Below are 9,701 nucleotides of genomic sequence, written 5' to 3'. Positions count from 1 at the left end.
CTGTGGGTCTCTGTGTCTATTTTTATTGCACTATCATTTTGATCAATGTAGCTTCATAATACAATTTGAAATCTTGCTCCTATTACTCAAGATTATTTTGGTATTTGGGATCTCCCGTGGTTTCACACAAATTTTAGGATTGTTTTTGCTATTTCTGTGGAAAATGCCACTGGAAATTTGACAGGGGTTGCGCTGAATCTGTAAATCATTTGGGGAAGTATAAACATTTCAACTGTATTGATGGCTTCCAGTCCATGAACACAGGCCCTCTTTGCATTTCTTTGTCTTTTGCAGACCCTTTCACTAATGTTCTGTGGATTTCAGCATACTAGTCTGTCTCTTCATTTTATTAAAAAATGCTATAGTAAATGATATTGTTTTCTTAATTTCTTTGTCAGATAAGTTGTTAGTGTGCACAGGGGCCACTGAGGTTTTATTCCAAAGATTTATTTATTTATTTGAAAGAGTTACAGAGAGAGAGGGGGCGAGCCAAAGAGAAAGATCATCCATCCGCTGGTTCATTCCCCAAATGGCTGCAAGGGTTGCGGCTGGGCCAGATGGAAGCCAGGTGCCAGGAGCTTCTTCAGGGTCTCCCATGTGGGTACAGGGACCCACGAACTTTGGCCTTACTCCACTGCTTTCCCAGGCACATTAGCAGGAAGCTGGATTGAAAAGTGAAAGCATCAGGGACTTGATCTCGTGCCCACATGGGATGCTGGTGCCTCAGGTAGCAGCTTATCTGCTATGGCACAGAGCTGGCCCCAAAGACCACTAATTTTTTGAAAACTATTTATTTATTTATTTGAGATAGGGAGAGAGAAAGAAAGAAGCCCCATCCACTGGTTTACTTCTCAAATGTGCCCAAGGCCAGGACTGGGGCAGCAGCCAAATCAGAACCTGGGAGCTAGGAACGCAATCCAGGTCTCCCGTGTGGGCAGGAACCCCATCACTTGAGTGTCACTGCTGCCTCCCAAGGTCTGCATCAGCAGGAAGCTGCATCAAGAGGTGTCAAACGCAGGTGTTCTGATATGGGACAGATAGCTTAACTGGCTTCTTACCTGCTGTGCTAAATGCCCTGTTGATTTTGTGTCCTACAACATATTGCCTTTGCTTGTTGTTGTCTAATAGTTTTTGCTGAATTTGTTTATTATCTGATAGGTTTTTTAATTGAGGTTTTAGGGTTTTCTATATATGGCATCATGCAATCCACAAACAGAGGCGATTGTATTTTTTCTGGTACCCTCATAACCAAACTTTTAATTCCACTTCTATGAACTTTTTCTTTCTTGTTTTTTTTTTTTTGAAAAAAATTTTTTTATTTATTTGAGAGGTAGAGTTACAGACAGAGAGAGGGAAAGACAGAGAGAAAGTCTTCCATCCGTTGGTTCACTCCTCAAATGGCCGCAATGCCTGGAGCTGGGCTGATTGGAATCCAGGAGACAGGAGCTTCTTCTGAGTCTCCCACAGTGGTGCAGGGGCCCAAGCACTTGGGCCATCTTCCACTGCTTTCTCAGGCCATAAGCAGAGAGCTGGATTGGAAGAGGAGCAGTATGGACGTGAACCAGCGCCCATATGGGATGCTGGCACCATAGGCCGAGACTGAACCAATTACCATTCTACAGCACTGGCCCCCTTCTATGAACTTTTGGAAACATGTTCATATATACTGGAATATTAATCAAATAAGAAATTAAAGAAGATGGGAACCAGGTTTTTCACTTTCGGAGAAGTAATTACGAACCTGGAAAAGGAGATGCTAGAATGAACCCTATGATGTAGGATTGGCATTGATTGCCTCACTGTGAACTCATGGTTTTCAATCTATAAACAGACGTTCAGTATGCTGATGGACATTCCCCAGCTCTGCCACTGGGGGCCTGGGAGAAGTAACCCCCATAGCAATGAGCACTGGGGGTGCCATGGATCTCAGCTTCCAAACGCCATTTTTCACTAAGTAGAACTGAACTCTTTCAAAGAAATAGCTGACTCCAGAGCTGGTGAGGGAGAGGAGGAGGTAAGCCTGGAACATCTTGTGCCAAAAGTTGAGAAACAAAGAATGATGGGGACGTAGGCTTGAATTCCCGCTGGCCAAGTCAGGGATAATTTGAAAATCAAAATAATAATTAGAGTGTACACAGGTATTTGAAAAAGTTCATGAAAAATGGAATTAAAAGATAAATTTAACTTGGTGCAAAGCTTTTTGAAATCTATGCTTAATTTTTTCATAATAAATATTTTCTGTGAAAAATTTGAAGACCCCTCATATATATGAATTTCAACATTTTTGTAACAAAATAAACTAATTTTTTTAAGATTTATTTATTATTTTATTTGAAAGGCAGAGTTACAGAGGGAGAGAGAGAGAGGGAGAGAGAGATGTTCCATTCTGCTGGCTCACCCCCCAGATGGCTACAGTGGCTGGAGCTGGAGCTGGGTCAGACCAAAGCCAAGAATCAGGAGCTTTTGCCGGGTCTCCCACATGGGTGCAGGGGCTCAAGTACTTGGGCCATCTTCCAGTGCTTTCCCAGGTGCATCAGCAGGGAACTGGATTGGAAGTGGAGTAGTTGGGAATCAAACCGGTTCCCATATGGGATGCCATCGCTCATGCTGAATAGCCCTCACCAACCACTCCAAGTCCGAGTAATCTCTCTCCACCTTCTGCCTCTTCAGACCTACTAAAGTTCTGCTCCTGTTAACTCCTGGATGCTAACAGCATCTAGGAACATTTCTTTTGTCCTGTCCTCATCTTTCTGAGTAATTTATTCATTAAACTACTTTCAAATTCACTATGTATTTCCTAATTGGATGTATGTGCATTAAATGTCCCTAGAAGGAAATACAAGAAACAAAGAATGGTTTTCTATGAGCTAAGAAACTGCATGGGGAAAAAAATCTTTTCATTATATACTTCTATAAACTTTTAAAAATTATTCATTTGAGGCCGGCGCCGCAGCTCACTAGGCTAATCCTCCGCCTTGTGGCACCAGCACACCGGGTTCTAGTCCTGGTCGGGGCGCCAGATTCTGTCCCGGTTGCCCCTCTTCCAGGCCGGCTCTCTGCTGTGGCCAGGGAGTGCAGTGGAGGATGGCCCGAGTACTTGGGCCCTGCACCCCATGGGAGACCAGGATAAGTACCTGGCTCCTAGCTACGGATCAGTGCGGTGCACCGGCCACAGCGCGCGGGCCGCCATTGGAGGGTGAACCAACGGCAAAGGAAGACCTTTCTCTCTGTCTCTCTCTCTCTCACTGTCCACTCTGCCTGTCAAAAAAATTATTCATTTGTTTTTATCTATTTGAAAGGCACAGAGACAGAGAGACAAAGACAGAGATAGGAGAGAGAGATCTTCCATCTATTGGTTCACTCCCCAAATGCCAGCAATAGCCAGGAGTATGGAACTCCATTCAGGTTCCCACGTTGGTGGTAGGGATCCACATACTTGAGACATCACCTGCTGCCTCCCGAGGTTAGCAGAAGCTGGATTGGCGGCAGAGTGGAGGCTCAAACTCAGGTCCTCTGAAATTGGATGCAGGCATCCCAATGGCATCTTAATTTCTGTTCCACAACACCTGCCCTGCTTCGATTTTTGAATAATGTGGATGCGTTAACTATGTGTGTGTGTGTAATCTATACCTACAAATGTACAAAGCTAAATATGTATATGTATATAAAGAAACAAGATGCTACAATGTCTGATACAATGGTTTTTCTATGAAAATGTTTCCTATGGTGTTTCTTTAGCCTTTTATGCTTTATACAGGATCACTAAGACTTCTGTATTTTAAGAGGCAATTTAAAAATTCATCATCATTTAGATCTATATAATAAAGTGTAGTCTTTTCTGAAGAATGAAAACATCTGAAACCAGATACAAAAACTGAAACCATGAAGTAAAATTGAGCTGTAGATAATTAGTCCCTCTTATTACATAAGTGGCTATAGTGCTTGGTGTGCTTATATTTCTAATTCAGAAGATGTGTCTAACCTATGAATTGAAGCTTCTATGCAGGGCTGTTTCTACTGCGGAAACATGAGGAGAGAGAGAAACAATAAAAGAGAGAAGACTTCATCAAGACATCTCCTTAGAGAAGAAACTGGCGTTGCATTAATCATCTTCATAAATCAATAAAATTCAAAGGTAAGATGAGCTATTTTTCATATTAGTCTGATTCAAAAGTTACATCCTATGTTCTCTTTGTGAGAGAAGCACTGAAGGGTGTGACCACTAGAACAAGGAAGCAAACCAAAAAGGAGAGAACAAGAGCTCCAACACAAGAAGGTGTTGAGGAAATGCCCAAACTAAAGAGAAAGGGAGATTCCACGAGAACAGCTGTGCGCTGGTCCTGGAAGTCAGTCCAGTCACAGAACTGCAGTCGAGAAGGCTCTAGAAGACACACATTCGAGATGAAACCGATGGAGTACTTGGTTTGTATGAATACATCAAAGGAAGATTTACAAGGAAATGGAAATAGTGATAAATACAAAAGAAACTAAACAAATGAAAAAGTGAGACAAATATTACCTTCAGGGAAAGAAAATGTGAGAGAATAAAAAGCAATCATATGCTATAGCACCAAACTTTATTATTTATGTGTAGTCACAAGAATATGATTAGTGACTATTGATGATTACTGGGATGATGGGTAGACATGTAGTGTGTGTGTGTGTGTGTGTGTGTGTGTACATGTGTGCAAGAAAGCAATATCCTCAGTTTCCATAAAGGAAAGTTTAATACTTAAGGAAAGGTTAATACTTAATGGGGAACAATCATAAGCATTTTCCCCCAGAGATTTTCAAAGCCCATATCAAAGTAGTAGAAATGAATTGCCCATGCAAAACTGGAAACGAGAGGGAAGGGAGAGGAGAGATCTACAGAATATTTGACCCTTGTCACAGGTTGAGTTTTCTGCAACACAGTCGAAGAGGCAGGTGCAGGAGGTTTAGTGGGAAGTGCTCTCAGGATCAACACTTGGAGAAGAGGTGGGAATGGAGAGCCAGGGACCTCATGATCTGAGGTCAGCTCCTCTGGGAAGGTGGTGGGGTGGAGGGCGGAGCACACTCAGCACAGAGAGTGTCAGAGAATAGGGCCTACGGCTCTTTTAACTGACGCATTGTTGTCACAAAACTTCTGTAATTCAGAAGTTTTTATGCACTCATAGAATTCTCCCCTCCAAAAAAAAAAAAAAAAGTGTGGGGTCACCACACAGCATCTGAGCATTTCTGCAGGGGCAGGGTCTGGGGATTAATCTTGTCAAGTCCATTGCCACGCAGATGCATTTGACCACAGACCCTTCGTCAAATTGTATAATACCAAGGGACACAGGTTAATGAACTCATGCAATTGTGATTGAGCTTCCTTCAGAAACACAAACCCCAATTTTGGCATCCTTCATGGCAAGGCACGTGATTTCTTTCTAAGGGAGCTTCTAAGAACTGATTGATCGTGGCAAAAACCAGGTGTGCCTGTACATGCCTGACCGGGCATTGCAAAATAGAAACAGAGCAAAACACACCTCTGCTGGAAAGAGGAGACCCAGAGGGGAGCATAAACAGAGGGAGAGGGTGGTGGAAGCTGTTTTGAGGCAGAACTGAAAGGTGCAGTAAAATCTTCCATGACCAGGTCCAAATGGGAAACAGTTTTGTTTGCTTTTAAATAGAAGGGCTGAGAGTAGGAGAGACTTTATCCTTGGGAGGCTGGAGGGAGGAAAAGGAGCTCCTTCCAGAACAGGTGGGCTGGATTCCAGCAGGCAGGCAGGCAGGCAGGCAACGCCGTGGGGGCCCAGGTGGATTAGATCATCCGGTTTCCACCTCGACTGGCTGTGTCTGGGGCAGCCAGACCTCGGGAGCCGGAGCTCCACTGGGCGCTCTGCACAGACAGGAACCCACCAGCCCGGGGGAGAAAGGACGACAAGTGAGAAGCGTGACTCAGGTGTCGGGCTCAGGCATCATCATCTCAGTGTGTGTGTGTAATTGTCCCACCTGTGTCTAATTCACGAGGCTTTGTGCACGCTGTGAAACAGGCCGTACCGCATCACCAGGTGGAGGGGGGAGGTTTGGGAAGAAGGATGGTCTTTGGAACCTGAGCTGAGTCATTAGAGAGAAGGAGAATGGGTACACATCTTTACTTTGCTCCTGTAGGAGGGGGCCAGGGAGGGAATTGGGTGAGTAGGATGTGTCCTACAGTTCTGTTAGGGGAAATTGGACCAGGAGGGCTAATGACCAATGGGGGGATCACCTGTACCTGTACTAAGCACTATTTCCGTCTGCAACTGCATTTTTAAAAAAATATTAAATACACACTAAAGAACACTCAAAATGTGTATGGGCTGGGTATTTGGCCTAGGGGTTAAGGCGGTGTGTTGAAGCACTGGTTCTAGCCTTGGCTTCAGATGGCTGAGGTCACTGGATTCCCGCACCCATCTAGAGGACCTGGACTGAGTTCCCATTGACTACAGCCCCAGACCACTGCAGAATTTTGGAAATGGACCAACAGATAGGAGCACACTCCATCTCTCAAGTTAATTAATTAACAATATGTATAGGGTGAGGGACCAGTTCTGTATTCAGATGGCGGCCGCAATCACAGGAGTCGGTGATAAAACAGGGAATGAGGTGCAAATGCCGGGAAGCTGTGCATGTGAGAACTAGTGGAATCTGAATCAGAACTGCAGCTCTGTTCCCTGTCAATTTCCTGGTCTGGGCCACTGAGTTGTCCTTGTGTAAGACCATGTCATTGGGGAAACCAAATGAAGGGCACACATTATGGAACTCATCCGTCCATTTGGAAATTTCTGAAGAAGCATACAATTATTTCATAAACAGAGTTTAAAATAGTTGGAGGGTTTAAGAGCAAGAACAGAACAAATATCTGATACCAGTCTTCCGCTCTAAGAAAGATGCAGTATCTTTTATTTTTTTAAATATATTTTTATCTACTTGAAAGGGAGAGTGACAGAGAGGATGAGACCGAGAAGGAGTCTTCTATCCGCTGGGTCACTCCTCAAACGGCTGCAACTGCCAGGGCTGGGAGCGTGGGCCATCTTCCACTCCTTTCCCACACACATTAGCGGGGAGTGGGACTGGAAGTGGAGCAGCTGGGACCTGAACTGGTGCTTGATGCTGGACCCGGCAGTATCTTTGTTTTGAAAAACTTCGAGTGCTCCTTCCCAGCCCCTTGCCGCCCTTCCCATCAGAGCTAACTTCTCTGAGTTCTGTCTTCATCATCACTTTGCTCTGCTCTGTGGTTTTTACTTCATGTTTACATCCCCAAAGAATATATTGTTTAGTCTTGCTAAGTGCAAGAATATTATGTAAATGAAGTCATTTGCATACTGTTTTATGCAGCACTTCCTTCCCGAACCCCATCCATGTCGTGTGTAGCTGTTTGATTTAGTCATTGGGAATACACCACAATTTATTTATCCATTCTATTGCTGATCAACATTTGGTCTGGTTTGCCCCCCTCCCCCAGTCACAAACAGTGCTCTATAAACATTCTTGTGCATCTCTCCTACACAGTGCAAGGTTCTCTAAGGAATGCACCTAGGGGTGCAATGACTGGGTCACACAGTTCAGCCACTTTCTGAATTTACTAGATGATGCCAAATTATTTTCTCACGTGTTGTAACTATTGCTGTGCCTTCTCAGTAACATCGGGTATTCTCAGGATTCTTACTGCACGGGTGTACGGTGAGTGTAACATGTTATCCGGCCCTCATGGTTCTCATTTGTCTTTTCCTATTTTCTAACAATACTAAGCATTTCCCATGTATTTTTGACCATTGTTTTCTTCTGTGAATTACATGTTGAATACTTCTGCCCCTTTCACAGTTGCTTTGTTTATTTTTTTCTTATTGCGCTGTGGAGCACTTTGTATATTCTGGAAATTAGTCCTACATGTTATGAGTATCTTCTCCCAGCTTCTGACTTATTTTTAGATTTTTCTTATGTGTCTTTGAAGAAACATAAACTCTTAATTTGATATGGTTGACCACATTTTAAGAATAATTTCCTTTATAACAGATAGTGTTGTTCAAAGAAAAGTTCAATTTTTTTAACATATGGGTAATCCGTTTCCCCATAACAACAAATGGAAAAAGTTCATGTTTTCCCCTAGATACCTGCAATGCCAGTTCTAGGAAAAAATGAAAATAAAAAAGGCCGATTTCTATGCATGCGTAGGTGTGTTTTTAGGTTCTGTGTTTAGATGCACTGATCCATCTGTACGTTTTTCTAAACATCACACTGTTTTAATTGGTACAGCCCAAGAGAAATTTTAGTTTCTGGAAGACAGGGTCTCCCATGTGGTTCTTCTTTTCAGTGTCTCATCTCTTTCTCACCCTCATCTGTCCTTGATACACATTTAAGAGTCAGTTTGCCAAGTTTCTCCTGAAGTCAATAAGAATTATGAATATGTGAAGTCATGTGTCTTCAAGCGTATGTGCATATGTACTTGACCATGCTTTGCACCCAATCAGATCAGCTGTACAGCAATGCACTTGATCAGGTCACTGCAGCATATCAGAGGTAGGAGTGGGCTTCTTTCTCAGTCCAGTACGGCACATCTGACAATGACACAGTGGTAGATTCTGCTCTCAAATTCCCACGTTCTGAGTTTTCACTTAGAAATAGTTGTTCCCTAAGTCAGATGAACCCAGGGATTCTGTTACTGTAATACGAGCACACCCATGAAACCCAATGATGATTGTATTTCTGGGTATGTCTAGCACAAGACATCACAGCCACATCTGGAAGCAGATGCTACATAATGAACAGTAAGAAGGCATTTTATCAGTGCAAGCATTGTGGTGCAATTGGTTAACTGCCGCTTGGTATGTCCACATCCCATATCAGAGTGCCAGTTCAAGTCCTGCCTACTCCATTTCCCATCCAGCTCCCCGAGTGTGTCTGAGAAAGCAGCAAGTGATGGCCCAGTCCCTGGGCCCCTGCCACCCATGCTGGAGACTCAGGTGGAGTTCCTGACTCCTGGCTTCAGCCAGACCCAGCCTTCGCCATTGGAGGCATTTGAGGAGTGAATCAACAGGTAGAAGACATTCTTCTCTCTTTCAAATAAATAAATTAATAATTTTTAAAAAGCACTACATTATTAATGTAATTATTCAGGTCTTTCTATAATGAATTTGTAATATTTCAAACTAAGAGCTCTAGATTCAATTCAAATGAGAATGTGTGATCATACAAGTATTACATGCAAGATAAGCAGAAAAATAGCAATTGTATAGACTATTCTGCTCTTAGCTCAAATTAATACTCCTAATTTTTTTGCAGGTTCAGTTTGAATAAAAATGCCACGTGGAGTCTGAAGATGCCAGAAATATGAAATCCGTGCAGCCAATTGTGCTAGTACCAGTGCTGGAGCCCAACCTCATTTATCTCAGTGAAGTTCAAAGAAGCAACGCACTTGGATGTCAAGTCTTAAAGTCTCTTATGTCGATACGTAGCCTGTCTTCTAAGGGTAAAATGTTTTACTGGCACTACTCATGTTTCTGGTAAATTCTTTAGGTGATTGAAAAAGGCATCTGTTGGCCACTTTCTGCAAAATGGGCTGTTCATAATGGTGTATTGTAACTTGATACTTGTGAGGCATTGGATGAAGACTGTCATGGACCAGACTCAATGGCAATACACAGAGACTGACCCTGGAGATGGGCTCCAAAAGTCAAGGCTTGTTTGCCTCTGACTGT

General features: G+C 43.2%; 1 long non-coding RNA gene across 3 annotated transcripts; it reads left to right on the top strand.

The window, feature by feature from the left end:
- The first annotated feature begins 5,235 nt into the window (after positions 1-5,235).
- Positions 5,236-9,494, top strand: LOC149122359 (uncharacterized). Of its 3 annotated transcripts, none has more exons than XR_016220267.1 (3): positions 5,236-5,908; positions 8,891-9,040; positions 9,286-9,494. It is a non-coding gene; the product is annotated as an uncharacterized LOC149122359 (long non-coding RNA). The 3 variants fall into 3 exon arrangements; XR_016220265.1 differs by having other exon boundaries at positions 5,236-5,926; XR_016220266.1 differs by lacking the exon at positions 8,891-9,040 and having other exon boundaries at positions 5,236-5,926.
- The last annotated feature ends 207 nt before the right edge of the window (positions 9,495-9,701 follow it).

This window comes from Oryctolagus cuniculus, chromosome 14, assembly GCF_051225735.1.
Source record: "Oryctolagus cuniculus isolate XC-2025 breed Fujian yellow rabbit chromosome 14, ASM5122573v1, whole genome shotgun sequence".
NCBI classification, from domain to species: Eukaryota; Metazoa; Chordata; class Mammalia; order Lagomorpha; family Leporidae; genus Oryctolagus; species Oryctolagus cuniculus.
Note: the sequence above shows the minus strand (reverse complement) of the source record. Positions and strands in the feature narration are given on the sequence as shown.